The sequence below is a fragment of the Oncorhynchus kisutch genome, unplaced genomic scaffold (genome assembly GCF_002021735.2).
Source record: "Oncorhynchus kisutch isolate 150728-3 unplaced genomic scaffold, Okis_V2 scaffold820, whole genome shotgun sequence".
NCBI lineage: Eukaryota > Metazoa > Chordata > Actinopteri > Salmoniformes > Salmonidae > Oncorhynchus > Oncorhynchus kisutch.
Genome location: NW_022262765.1, coordinates 124,611 through 140,449, shown reverse-complemented (window position 1 = coordinate 140,449; position 15,839 = coordinate 124,611). Strand labels below are relative to the sequence as shown.

General features: G+C 45.3%; 1 pseudogene; it reads right to left on the bottom strand.

Moving 5' to 3' along the window:
• Positions 1 to 205: 205 nt before the first annotated feature.
• LOC109880258 (neuronal cell adhesion molecule-like) overlaps positions 206 to 15,839 on the bottom strand; it is a 90,943-nt pseudogene continuing 75,309 nt past the window's right edge.

Below are 15,839 nucleotides of genomic sequence, written 5' to 3'. Positions count from 1 at the left end.
TGAATCCCCGAGCTGGTTTTGCCCTGAACAAGGCAGTTAACCCACTATTCCTAGGCTGTCATTGAAAATAAGAATCTGTTCTTAACTGACTTGCCTTGTTAAATAAAGGTAAAATAAAAATGATAACATCTATAAATACATCCATAAGTTTCTATAACTACATTCACAAAGCATTATAATCAGGTTATAAGCAGGCTTGTCTGACCTTTGACCTCCAAGTAGACATGGTTCTCCCTGGTTCCCAGGTTGTTGGAGGCTATACAGGTGATTTGCCACTGTTCAGGGACTGGGCTACGTTGATCTCTAAGGTACCGTTATTATGGATCACATATGGGTCTCTATTCAGGATACTGGTCTGGCTGTCCTTAAACCTGCAGAGGAAACACTAGGTCACTGCATTAGAACACTAGGTCCCTGTGAGACTTTATGAATGTAGTTATTCATCAGCTCAGTTCTTTATGAGAAGATCATGTTGAACAGTTTGTGACTGGAGGACTTTACGGGACACTGTGTGATATTCATTAACAGCCCTCTGTTCACAATCACACTAGCCTCAGTGAACTCCATTAGGAAGTGCAGTGGTGTTAACAGAGTGGTGTTAACAGAGAGGTGTTAACAGAGTGGTGTTAACAGAGAGGTGTTAACAGAGTGGTGTTAACAGAGTGGAGTTAACAGAGAGGTGTAAACAGAGAGGTGTTAACAGAGAGGTGTTAACAGAGAGGAGTTAACAGAGAGGAGTTAACAGAGTGGAGTTAACAGTGAGGTGTTAACAGAGTGGTGTTAACAGAGAGGTGTTAATAGAGTGGTGTTAACAGAGTGGAGTTAACAGAGAGGTGTAAACAGAGAGGTGTTAACAGAGAGGTGTTAACAGAGAGGAGTTAACAGAGAGGAGTTAACAGAGTGGAGTTAACAGAGAGGTGTTAACAGAGAGTTGTTAACAGAGAGGTGTTTAACAGAGTAGAGTTAACAGAGTGGAGTTAACAGAGTGGAGTTAACAGAGGGGTGTTAACAGAGAGGTCTTAACAGAGTGTGTTAACAGAGAGGTGTTAACAGAGTGGTGTTAACCGAGAGGTGTTAATAGAGAGGTGTTAACAAAGAGGTGTTAACAGAGTGGGAATTAACAGAGAGGTGTTAACAGAGAGGTGTTAACACAGTGGGTTAACAGAGTGGTGTTAACAGAGTGGAGTTAACAGAGAGGTGTTAACAGAGAGGTGTTAACAGAGAGGTGTTAACAGAGTGGTGTTAACAGAGAGGTGTTAACACGAGTGGTGTTAACAGAGTGGTGTTAACAGAGTGGAGTTAACAGAGAGTGTTTAACAGAGAGGTGTTAACAGAGAGGTGTTAACAGAGTGGTGTTAACAGAGTGGAGTTAACAGAGAGGTGTTAACAGAGAGGTGTTAACAGTGTGGTGTTAACAGAATGATGTTAATAACAGAGTGGTGTTAACCAGAGAGGTGTTAGTAACCGAGTGGTGTTAACAGAGAGGTGTTAACAGAGTGCCCTTTACAACATCCTAAGGGGTGTCTCTTGTGAGAAGGTTTTTGAGATTGTGGAAAAGCTACTGGGCAACCACTAGAGATAGATCGGGAGATAGAGATCTTTATAACAAGATGGGAGACTGACTGACTGACTGGCTTGTGAGACTAGAGTCTGGCTGGCTGGCTTGTGAGACTAGAATCTGACTGACTGGCTGTGAGACTAGAGTCTAACAGAGTGGCTTTTGAGACTAGAGTCTGACTGGCTGGCTTTTGAGACTAGAGTCTGACTGGCTGGCTTGTGAGACTAGAGTCTGGCTGGCTGGCTGGCTTGTGAGACTAGAGTCTGACTGGCTGGCTTGTGAGACTAGAGTCTGTCTGGCTGGCTTGTGAGACTAGAGTCTGACTGGCTGGCTTATGAGACTAGAGTCTGACTGGCTGGCTTATGAGACTAGAGTCTGGCTGACTGGCTTGTGAGACTAGAGTCTGGCTGGCTGGCTTGTGAGACTAGAGTCTGGCTGACTGGCTTGTGAGACTAGAGTCTGGCTGCTGGCTTGTGAGACTAGAGTCTGGCTGGCTGGCTTGTGAGACTAGAGTCTGGCTGACTGGCTTGTGAAACTTAAAGTCTGGCTGACTAGCTTGTGAGAGTCTGGCTGACTGCTTGTGAGACTATAGTCTGGCTGACTGGCTTGTGAAACTTAAAGTCTGGCTGACTAGCTTGTGAGAGTCTGGCTGACTGGCTTGTGAGACTATAGTCTGGCTGACTGGCTTGTGAAACTTAAAGTCTGGCTGACTAGCTTGTGAGAGTCTGGCTGACTGGCTTGTGAGACTATAGTCTGGTTGACTGGCTTGTGAAACTTAAAGTCTGGCTGACTAGCTTGTGAGAGTCTGGCTGACTGGCTTGCAAGACTTAGAGCCAGATGGACTAACCATGTGATGGCTGGTATGGGCGAGCCGAACGAGGCACAGTCCAGGAAGGCAGGATTGTTGGTGATGACCTGGTACACATTGTTGGGGGGAGTCAACACCCTTGGTGCTTCGGCTGAAAACAGAAACAAATCATATTGATAATGATTACTAAACCATAACGTGACATGAGAATGATGCAGAGAACACAAAATGCTGTCATTGGCCACAACAATGTTCAAGAGTTGTAAAGCTCCAGAGTTTAGAGTTTTATTTGTTTATTGACTCAATATTCTGATTCTAAAAGGCAGATTCAATGGTTGTGTTTCCAGAGACTCACCGAGCACATTGACAAAAGCATTAGCCAGCAGGTAGCCAAACTCATTGGAGGCGTTGCACTGGTAGACAGCGCTGGAGCCGGTCTGGACGTCGCTCAGAATCACTGTGTCGTCCTCCACCTTCCGACTCGTGTCCTTTGGAGAGTCTATCAAGGGGATCACAGGCTAGATATACAGTATGTCACACATTCAATCCTCTGCTCACTCTTCCTCCTGCACATCTGGATGTTCATAGTTGAGAGGTAACATCGTATAGATGTGTGCTCTGCCCACATAGGGGATGAATCCTAATTTGATTGGATACTCTACTTGCGCGCAGCACCATATTTTGTGCAAATCCCTCATTGACATCAATGAATGATTTATGCAATAGTATATGAGCTCTGCTGCTGTTCTACCTACATAAGTGAAACACACTGACTACACATCTCTCTGGATAAGAGCGTTTTCTAAATGACTAAAATGTAAATGTACGCTTCAGTGTGCATTTCTCCAGTTAGGATTCGTTCCATTGAGCCTCAGTCTGGGGTGGAAGTGGACTAGACTCACCTTTGATGGGGACTCCGTTGACGGACCAGGCGATTTGGGGCTTGGGGTCTCCACTGACCCTGCAGGTGAGGATGCCCGTCTCCTCCGGGGCCAGGATCAGGTTCCTGGGGGCACTGATCCAGAACGGAGCCGCTGGGGGGGAAGGGGGGGGATGAGAGTCAGAGAGAGAGAGGGACAGACCTATAGAATACCCCTTTTAAAATCCACAACACTGTAAAGGTACTAGGAGTGTTAGGAACATTTCTCCACATATTCCATCTAGTCCCAACTCTTCTTTGTGTCACAGACCTTTGACGTTGACTTTGATGGTGTGATGGGCGGAGCCTAGGCTGTTCTTGGCCGTGCAGCGGTAGTCCCCGGCGTCCGCCTCCATCACATCTGCGATCTTCAACGTCTTCTGGAAGTTGTGGAAGGACATCCGGCTGCTAGGAAGATCGCCACTCTCCTTATACCAGGACACCTCCGGAGTCGGACTAGCAGAAACAACAACTAAATAAATCACTTACCAATATCTGTGTATTGTCCTCTCCCCAAAAGAACAGACAGACAGCTAGTCCAATGTTGTCTAGGTAACCAGCCTGATTTTGCAATAGAAGACATGATGTTGTCTTGACAAGGCAACAAAGTAGTATTGCTGAATGTCACATACAAAGATTAAACAAACCAACCTGCCCTTGTGCAAAAACAGAAGTAAAAACCTTGTTCATGCAGCGTTGTTCATGCAGTGTTGTTCATGCAGCGTTGTTCATGCAGTGTTGTTCATGCAGTGTTGTTCATGCAGTGTTGTTCATGCAGCGTTGTTCATGCAGTGTTGTTCATGCAGTGTTGTTCATGCAGTGTTGTTCATGCAGTGTTGTTCATGCAGTGTTGTTCATGCAGCATTGTTCATGCAGTGTTGTGGGCGTACTTACAGTCCTTCAGCGATACACTCTAGCTCCAGAACCCCTCCCCTCAGGGCCATCTGGGTGCTGCTCTGCCCCAGAGGAGCCATGAAGCTGGGTCGCCGCTCCCCCGATGGACTGTCTGGAGAACAGGACAGGAAACACAATCATCTCAGCACCAGAACCACACGTTCCTATACCCTGTTCACACTACTGAGCCAAGCCGAGCTGAGCCAAGCCGAGCTGAGCCAAGTTAAATAGTACTTCTCTGACCTGGGTGGTGGGTAAATATAGCTGCTGGATTGTGGAAAGGGTATAACTGTCTGTAGCTAGCTGTGACCATTCAGTTCGTAGAGCCAGTAGTCCAGCACCAGCGGCATATAGACTATTATAGGATAGTAGTAATATCCCGTGCTGTTATGGACTGTGGTAGTGGATATATAATGAGTTAACTGTAGCCAGGCGTTGGCCCTTTCACAGGCTGCTTCCCAAATGGCTCCCCTTTCCCCATAGTGCACTATATAGGGCCACTGGTCTAAAGTAGACACACAACACCTGGAGAGACAGGCCGTCCAGTCGTCAATCTGTTGCCACGACAACCAAGGGATCTAGGATTTCTCCCTTAGTATCCTTCCTCGATATAATCACATGACAGATTTTAGCCATAAGCTAGCTACGGCTGCTATGATTTTGACATGTTTAGCCCTAAGCAAGCCCTTACTGAAAGGTCTTGGAAAATCTCTTGCGGGTAAATTTACAATGAGACTAGATTGAGTGAGTAGAGCTGGGGGGAATGTGTTGTATACAACACATTGACGTGAACCGCTGATTGGATGGACAGAACACAGATTGTGTTCAATGATCTTTCCATGCGTGCCTTTTTCAGGGTCAGAGACTTACATTAAAAGAACATGGAAAGATCTAGATGAGAGAGATAGAAAATACTGTATACGTCTCATGCAAGAGTTTCATCATACTAGTTCTGTATGCTGTGTGCTTCATTTTGGATTTCATCATCTAACTATTGGTTTATGTGTTGAATTTAAACTAGGAGGAGCATCCTTTTTACTATGAATAATGCTTAACGAATGGGAAGCTTATGGTTAACGTTAGTAGATGAATGCCCATTGGTTAACATTAGTAGATGAATGCCCATTGGTTAATGTTTGTAGATGAATGCCCATTGGTTAACATTAGTAGATGAATGCCCATTGGTTAACATTAGTAGATGAATGCCCATTGGTTAACATTAGTAGATGAATGCCCATTGGTTAACATTAGTAGATGAATGCCCATTGGTTAACATTAGTAGATGAATGCCCATTGGTTAACATTAGTAGATGAATGCCCATTGGTTAACGTTAGTAGATGAATGCCCATTGGTTAACATTAGTAGATGAATGCCCATTGGTTAACATTAGTAGATGAATGCCCATTGGTTAACATTAGTAGATGAATGCCCATTGTTTAACGTTAGTAGATGAATGCCCATTGGTTAACATTAGTAGATGAATGCCCATTGGTTAACATTAGTAGATGAATGCCCATTGGTTAACATTAGTAGATGAATGCCCATTGGTTAACATTAGTAGATGAATGCCCATTGGTTAACGTTAGTAGATGAATGCCCATTGGTTAACATTAGTAGATGAATGCCCATTGGTTAACATTAGTAGATGAATGCCCATTGGTTAACATTAGTAGATGAATGCCCATTGGTTAACATTAGTAGATGAATGCCCATTGGTTAACGTTAGTAGATGAATGCCCATTGGTTAACATTAGTAGATGAATGCCCATTGGTTAACATTAGTAGATGAATGCCCATTGGTTAACGTTAGTAGATGAATGCCCATTGGTTAACGTTAGTAGATGAATGCCCATTGGTTAACATTAGTAGATGAATGCCCATTGGTTAACATTAGTAGATGAATGCCCATTGGTTAACGTTAGTAGATGAATGCCCATTGGTTAACGTTAGTAGATGAATGCCCATTGGTTAACATTAGTAGATGAATGCCCATTGGTTAACGTTAGTAGATGAATGCCCATTGGTTAACATTAGTAGATGAATGCCCATTGGTTAACATTAGTAGATGAATGCCCATTGGTTAACATTAGTAGATGAATGCCCATTGGTTAACGTTAGTAGATGAATGCCCATTGGTTAACATTAGTAGATGAATGCCCATTGGTTAACATTAGTAGATGAATGCCCATCCAAAGAAAGGAACATTCATTTCAGTAAAGAAAATGGATTTGATTGGTTTATTTTTCTTGATGGGTTTCCTACAAATGAATCCACCTTTTAGGAATTTGGTTTTCTAAGTAAGAAGGTAAGCTAAGTTAACACAGTACAGGGTAAAGGGAGAGGATTTGGTTATGGAATATAATTAACATTGTTTGATGTTATTTTGTTATATTATGCTATCAATGTGAATTTAGTCACACAGGATGAGGTTGGGAGTAGATGATCAGGTCAGGTATAGTCCAGGTAGGTTATACTACAGGTGTTGGAGTCAGGTGGGTCAGGTAGGTTATACTACAGGTGTTGGAGTCAGGTGGGTCAGGTATATTCCAGGTAGGTTATACTACAGGTGTTGGAGTCAGGTGGGTCAGGTATAGTCCAGGTAGGTTATACTACAGGTGTTGGAGTCAGGTGGGTCAGGTAGGTTATACTACAGGTGTTGGAGTCAGGTGGGTCAGGTATATTCCAGGTAGGTTATACTACAGGTGTTGGAGTCAGGTGGGTCAGGTATATTCCAGGTAGGTTATACTACAGGTGTTGGAGTCAGGTGGGTCAGGTGGGTTATACTACAGGTGTTGGAGTCAGGCGGGTCATACTACAGGTGTTGGAGTCAGGTGGGTCAGGTAGGTTATACTACAGGAGTTGGAGTCAGGTGGGTCAGGTATAGTCCAGGTAGGTTATACTACAGGTGTTGGAGTCAGGTGGGTCAGGTGGGTTATACTACAGGTGTTGGAGTCAGGTGGGTCAGGTAGGTTATACTACAGGAGTTGGAGTCAGGTGGGTCAGGTATAGTCCAGGTAGGTTATACTACAGGTGTTGGAGTCAGGTGGGTCAGGTATATTCCAGGTAGGTTATACTACAGGTGTTGGAGTCAGGTGGGTCAGGTATATTCCAGGTAGGTTATACTACAGGTGTTGGAGTCATTTGGGTCAGGTAGGTTATACTACAGGTGTTGGAGTCAGGTGGGTCAGGTATATTCCAGGTAGGTTTTACTACAGGTGTTGGAGTCAGGTGGGTCAGGTAGGTTATACTACAGGTGTTGGAGTCAGGTGGGTCAGGTATATTCCAGGTAGGTTATACTACAGGTGTTGGAGTCAGGTGGGTCAGGTATAGTCCAGGTAGGTTATACTACAGGAGTTGGAGTCAGGTGGGTCAGGTATAGTCCAGGTAGGTTATACTACAGGTTTTGGAGTCAGGTGGGTCAGGTATAGTCCAGGTAGGTTAGAATAAAATGAGGAGTTGGGATGGGGCTGGGTTCACTTTGGGATAAGGGGGTAAACCAGCACTCACCAACAAATAAATTGTTCGTATAATTGTACATATCTGCCACAGTTTCATTGATTGCATCCACTGTAAAAATCAATCAGAACATCATGAGCATGCAGTGCTACATAGACATCTACAGGGAACAACCAGGGGGAGATTCAGTTAGAGGTGCTACTTAGACATCTACAGGGATCAACCAGGAGGATATTCAGTTAGAGGTGCTACACAGACATCTACAGGGAACAACCAGGAGGAGATTCAGTTAGAGGTGCTACATAGACATCTACAGGGAACAACCAGGAGGAGATTCAGTTAGAGGTGCTACACAGACATCTACAGGGAACAACCAGGAGGAGATTCAGTTAGAGGTGCTACACAGACATCTACAGGGAACAACCAGGAGGAGATTCAGTTAGAGGTGCTACACAGACATCTACAGGGAACAACCAGGAGGAGATTCAGTTAGAGGTGCTACACAGACATCTACAGGGAACAACCAGGAGGAGATTCAGTTAGAGGTGCTACACAGACATCTACAGGGAACAACCAGGAGGAGATTCAGTTAGAGGTGCTACACAGACATCTACAGGGAACAACCAGGAGGAGATTCAGTTAGAGGTGCTACACAGACATCTACAGGGAACAACCAGGAGGAGATTCAGTTAGAGGTGCTACACAGACATCTACAGGGAACAACCAGGAGGAGATTCAGTTAGAGGTGCTACACAGACATCTACAGGGAACAACCAGGAGGAGATTCAGTTAGAGGTGCTACACAGACATCTACAGGGAACAACCAGGAGGAGATTCAGTTAGAGGTGCTACACAGACATCTACAGGGAACAACCAGGAGGAGATTCAGTTAGAGGTGCTACACAGACATCTACAGGGAACAACCAGGAGGAGATTCAGTTAGAGGTGCTACACAGACATCTACAGGGAACAACCAGGAGGAGATTCAGTTAGAGGTGCTACACAGACATCTACAGGGAACAACCAGGAGGAGATTCAGTTAGAGGTGCTACACAGACATCTACAGGGAACAACCAGGAGGAGATTCAGTTAGAGGTGCTACACAGACATCTACAGGGAACAACCAGGAGGAGATTCAGTTAGAGGTGCTACACAGACATCTACAGGGAACAACCAGGAGGAGATTCAGTTAGAGGTGCTACACAGACATCTACAGGGAACAACCAGGAGGAGATTCAGTTAGAGGTGCTACACAGACATCTACAGGGAACAACCAGGAGGAGATTCAGTTAGAGGTGCTACACAGACATCTACAGGGAACAACCAGGAGGAGATTCAGTTAGAGGTGCTACACAGATATCTACAGGGAACAACCAGGAGGAGATTCAGTTAGAGGTGCTACACAGACATCTACAGGGAACAACCAGGAGGAGATTCAGTTAGAGGTGCTACACAGACATCTACAGGGAACAACCAGGAGGAGATTCAGTTAGAGGTGCTACACAGACATCTACAGGGAACAACCAGGAGGAGATTCAGTTAGAGGTGCTACACAGACATCTACAGGGAACAACCAGGAGGAGATTCAGTTAGAGGTGCTACACAGACATCTACAGGGAACAACCAGGAGGAGATTCAGTTAGAGGAAGGGATGTCATCAAACAAACATCATCAAACAAACATCATCAAACAAATATCAACAAACAAATATCAACAAACAAATATCAACAAACAACAAACAAATATCATCAAACAACAAACAAATATCAACAAACAACAAACAAATATCATCAAACAAATATCAACAAACAACAAACAAATATCATCAAACAACAAACAAATATCAACAAACAACAAACAAATATCATCAAACAAATATCAACAAACAAATATCAACAAACAACAAACACATATCAACAAACAACAAACAAATATCATCAAACAAATATCAACAAACAAATATCAACAACAACATGAAAGGACAGTTCAAAAATGCATCACACTTTAGAATGATGAGTATTACAAAATATAAAATTATCACTATACTAAAATATTGCATAACAAGGCAATGTGAAGATGCACAGAAATATGAAAACATACAATGACCTAATGTCACGGTGTCCGCTAACACTCAGATAGGACCAGACAACTCAGGGAAGGAGGACCCAGGGACAGCCCAAGGCTCCCTTCTCCTTGGCCCTAACCCTTATTTGCAGATCTGAAGGGCATCAATATGTATAAGCAGTGTAGAGGTGGAGCTTCTCCCTTACAGATCAGTAAACATCTCAGGTGTAGGAACCCACTGGGTCTGGTTAAAAGCCTCTGTGCTGAGTGGGATGGACACTCAGGTGTAGGAACCCACTGGGACTGGTTAAACGCCTCTGTGCTGAGTGGGATGGACACTCAGGTGTAGGAACCCACTGGGACTGGTTAAACGCCTCTGTGCTGAGTGGGATGGACACTCAGGTGTAGGAATCCACTGGGACTGGTTAAAAGCCTCTGTGCTGAGTGGGATGGACACTCAGGTGTAGGAACGCACTGGGACTGGTTAAAAGCCTCTGTGCTGAGTGGGATGGACACTCAGGTGTAGGAACCCACTGGGACTGGTTAAAAGCCTCTGTGCTGAGTGGGATGGACACTCAGGTGTAGGAACCCACTGGGACTGGTTAAACGCCTCTGTGCTGAGTGGGATGGACACTCAGGTGTAGGAACCCACTGGGACTGGTTAAACGCCTCTGTGCTGAGTGGGATGGACACTCAGGTGTAGGAACCCACTGGGACTGGTTAAAAGCCTCTGTGCTGAGTGGGATGGACACTCAGGTGTAGGAACCCACTGGGACTGGTTAAACGCCTCTGTGCTGAGTGGGATGGACACTCAGGTGTAGGAACCCACTGGGACTGGTTAAACGCCTCTGTGCTGAGTGGGATGGACACTCAGGTGTAGGAACCCACTGGGACTGGTTAAAAGCCTCTGTGCTGAGTGGGATGGACACTCAGGTGTAGGAACCCACTGGGACTGGTTAAAAGCCTCTGTGCTGAGTGGGATGGACACTCAGGTGTAGGAACCCACTGGGACTGGTTAAACGCCTCTGTGCTGAGTGGGATGGACACTCAGGTGTAGGAACCCATTGGGACTGGTTAAAAGCCTCTGTGCTGAGTGGGATGGACACTCAGGTGTAGTAACCCACTGGGACTGGTTAAACGCCTCTGTGCTGAGTGGGATGGACACTTACTGTCCAGGACTTTGACAGTGATGGGTTGTTTCTGCTGGATGGTCTGTGTGTGAGGGAAACGGGCGTAACAGATGTAGTCGTTCCTGGTGTCGTCCAATAGGACGTTAGAGAAGTACAGGTCTCCGTTTAACGCCTGGGACACACGCGTGTTCTGAGGCAGGCGCTGGAAGTCTGTGAGGGAGGGGGGAAGGAGAGGAAGAGGAAGAGGAGAGATGATGTATCACATAAAATATGTTACACATCAAATAAAATTTTATTTGTCACATACACATGGTTAGCAGATGTTAATGCGAGTGTAGAGAAATGCTTGTGCTTCTAGTTCCGACAATGCAGTAACAACCAACGAGTAATCTAACCTAACAATTCCACAACTACTACCTTATACACACAGGTGTAAAGGGATAAAGAATATGTACATAAAGATATATGAATGAGTGATGATACAGAACGGCATAGGCAAGATGCAGTAGATGGTATAGAGTACAGTATATACATATGAGATGAGTAATGTAGGGTATGTAAACATAAAAGTGGCATAGTTTAAAGTGGCTAGTGATACATGTATTACATAAAGATGGCAAGATGCAGTAGATGGTATCGAGTACAGTATATACATATGAGATGAGTAATGTAGGGTATGTAAACATTATATTAAGTGGCATTGTTTAAAGAGGCTAGTAATACATGTTTACATGTATGGCAGCAGCCACTCAATGTTAGTGGTGGCTGTTTAACAGTCTGATGGCCTTGAGATAGTAGCTGTTTTTCAGTCTTTCGGTCCCTGCTTTGATGCACCTGTACTGACCTCGCCTTCTGGATGATAGCAGGGTGAACAGGCAGTGGCTGTATACAATTACACTAAATATTTATGCTTACTGACAACCAAAAACAGCCCCTATATAATCTCAGAACACAGTCCGGCAATATGACTTCTAGAAGTGGACTTTACAGCGTACTGTCTGGATGTAAACCAACACACAATGTGTAGAAATGTATGAATCCCCTTGAAGACTTACTGTTGTCCATCCAGAAGATGATGGGAGGGGGCAGGCCTGCAGGCGGTCGACACTGCAGCACCAGAGACACTCCCACCTGTACCATGATTGCCTCTTTCCTCTCCTTCGACCACAAGGGGGACCCTGTGTCACATAAACAGACATACAGCAGTGAGGTAGGGGCCCAGTGTAAAATGTACAACAGGGAAAATTGGAGGTAAGGGCCCTGTGAAAATGTTCAACAGGGAGGGAGGGGCCCTGTTTAAAATGTTCAACAGGGAGGGAGGGGCCCTGTTTAAAATGTTCAACAGGGAGGGAGGGGCCTTGTTTAAAATGTTCAACAGGGAGGGAGGGGCCCTGTTGAAAATGTTCAACAGGGAGGGAGGGGCCCTGTTTAAAATGTTCAACAGGGAAGGAGGGGCCCTGTTTAAAATGTTCAACAGGGAGGGAGGGGCCCTGTTTAAAATGTTCAACAGGGAGGGAGGGGCCCTGTTTAAAATGTTCAACAGGGAGGGAGGGGCCAGGTTTAAAATGTTCAACAGGGAGGGAGGGGCCCTGTTTAAAATGTTCAACAGGGAGGGAGGGGCCCTGTTTAAAATGTTCAACAGGGAAGGAGGGGCCCTGTTTAAAATGTTCAACAGGGAGGGAGGGGCCCTGTTTAAAATGTTCAACAGGGAAGGAGGGGCCCTGTTTAAAATGTTCAACAGGGAAGGAGGGGCCCTGTTTAAAATGTTCAACAGGGAAGGAGGGGCCCTGTTTAAAATGTTCAACAGGGAGGGAGGGGCCCTGTTTAAAATGTTCAACAGGGAAGGAGGGGCCCTGTTTAAAATGTTCAACAGGGAGGGAGGGGCCCTGTTTAAAATGTTCAACAGGGAGGGAGGGGCCCTGTTTAAAATGTTCAACAGGGAGGGAGGGGCCAGGTTTAAAATGTTCAACAGGGAGGGAGGGGCCCTGTTTAAAATGTTCAACAGGGAGGGAGGGGCCCTGTTTAAAATGTTCAACAGGGAGGGAGGGGCCCTGTTTAAAATGTTCAACAGGGAGGGAGGGGCCCTGTTTAAAATGTTCAACAGGGAGGGAGGGGCCAGGTTTAAAATATTCAACAGGGAGGGAGGGGCCCTGTTTAAAATGTTCAACAGGGAGGGAGGGGCCCTGTTTAAAATGTTCAACAGGGAGGGAGGGGCCAGGTTTAAAATGTTCAACAGGGAGGGAGGGGCCCTGTTTAAAATGTTCAACAGGGAGGGAGGGGCCCTGTTTAAAATGTTCAACAGGGAAGGAGGGGCCCTGTTTAAAATGTTCAACAGGGAAGGAGGGGCCCTGTTTAAAATGTTCAACAGGGAGTTATGTCTTTAAAATATCAGAATGCTTAACTCTAATCTGCAAAGACTTTGAAAAGATCTGCTGATTATAATACTTGTTCAATACAGATTCCTCATCCCTTCAGGGAGAGGTTACAGAGTGGGTAGGTTTGTTATGGCTGGAATCCCAGGGTAAAAGAGTTGTACTAAGGTTGGCTAAGGTTAATAACAGTCTCAGGGTAAAGACAGGCTCAGGGTAAAGACAGTCTCAGGGTAAAGACAGGCTCAGGGTAAAGACAGGCTCAGGGTAAAGACAGGCTCAGGGTAAAGACAGGCTCAGGGTAAAGACAGGCTCAGGGTAAAGACAGTCTCAGGGTAAAGACAGGCTCAGGGTAAAGACAGGCTCAGTAACAGTTGGAAATAACGGTTCTTACTTGACTGTCTGATGAAGATGTTGTTGGAAACAGCGGTCCCGTGCTCATTGCGTGCGGTACACTGGTAGATCCCCTCGTAGGCCTCAGCCTTCTCCCCACTGATGTCTATGACCAGCGTCCCTGAGCTCGGCTTCATCAACACCTTAGAGTCCTTCTCCACGTCAAAATGCGTCCCATTCCGTGTCCAGGAAAAGCTGGATGAAACATACAGGGTTAAAGTAGGCTAGAGTAGAGTAGAGTAGAGTAGAGTAGAGTAGAGTAGAGTAGAGTAGAGTAGAGTAGAGTAGAGTAGAGTAGAGTAGAATAGAATAGAATAGAGTAGAGTAGAGTAGAGTACAGTACAGTAGAAAACGTAATTGACACTTGGAATAGGGCTGAAAAATGATGACAAGTCATTGGGATTCATGTGACTCATTTGGAAACCCAATCTTGAGAGTCAGGACTGTAGGTTGTGTATCTAATGGTTTAGAAACCTCCTCTTGAGAGTCAATACTGTAGGTGGTGTATCTAATGGTTTAGAAACCTCCTCTTGAGAGTCAGTACTGTAGGTGGTGTATCTAATGGTTTAGAAACCTCCTCTTGAGGGTCAATACTGTAGGTGGTGTATCTAATGGTTTAGAAACCTCTTGTTGAGAGTCAGTAATGTAGGTGGTGTATCTAATGGTTTAGAAACCTCCTCTTGAGGGTCAGTACAGTAGGTGGTGTATCTAATGGTTTAGAAACCTCTTGTTGAGAGTCAGTACTGTAGGTGGTGTATCTGTAACCTTAAAGGGTTCTTCAAAGGGTTCTCCTATGGGAACAGCCAAATAATCCTTTTTGATTCAAGATACCACCTTCTTTTTCTAAGAGTGTAGAGACTCTCAAGAGGGAGTTTCTACTTAAATGTAGGCAGTTAGGTGCAGTCAGGTGTTACAGTCAAACGTTACTAAAGCGACGGACAATGGGTCTCTATGGTAATGGTCTCCATGGGGATTTATTCACACAGCATTCCACTCACCTGGGATGTGGCTTCCCTTTGGCCTCACAGTAGATGAGGATGTTCTCCCGAGGGTCGATGATGAAATCCTTAGGGGATTGGTGGGTTATAGTGGGAGGCTGTGGTACTGGAGGAGAGGGGTAAGAGGGGTGTTAAACAGAGGCAAATCTACACACACTTTGCTCCACAATGTGCACACACACACCCAGTGAGAGAGACACACACACACACAGTGAGAGAGAGAGACACACACACACACACACACACACACACACACACACACACACACACACACACACACACACACACACACACACAGTGAGAGAGAGACACACACATGCACCCAGTGAGAGAGACACACACACACACAGTGAGAGAGAGACACACACACACACGCACACACACACACACACACACACACACACACACACACACACACACACACACACACACACACACACACACACACACACACACACACACACACACACACACACACACACACACACACACACACACAGTGAGAGAGAGACACACACATGCACCCAGTGAGAGAGAGAGACACACACACACACCCAGTGAGAGAGACACACACACACACAGTGAGAGAGAGACACACACACACACACACACACGCACACACACACACACACACACACTCACACACACACACACACACACACACACACACACACACACACACACACACACACACACACACACACACACACACAGTGAGAGAGAGACACACACATGCACCCAGTGAGAGAGAGAGACACACACACACACCCAGTGAGAGAGAGACACACACACTCACAAACACACACACATATATATGCACACACAATCTCACTTAGAGAGAGAAGCAGACACAACACGTTAGCAACACGTTAGCAAAACGTCAGCAACACGTTAGCAACACGTCAGCAACACGTTAGCAACACGTTAGCAATACGTTAGCCAGCATTAGATCAAATGGAAGGAAAAGTAAAGAGCATGCACTCAGCAGGATAAGATGCAGCAGACACTTCCTGTATTGCTCAACCACAACACATTGTCTAGTGGACCACTAGACAGCTAGACGACATGCTACATGTACATCATCACTTCATCATATTATTCCTATAGACCATCATTGTATTCCCATTCAATGAAATCACAAACCTCAATAAACAGCTTGTTTGTAAACACAGGGGCCAAAATAGCTACATGCAAATTTAAGCGACGTCACTCCAATCCACACAACAGTAAGATCTCCACGCTCCATCAC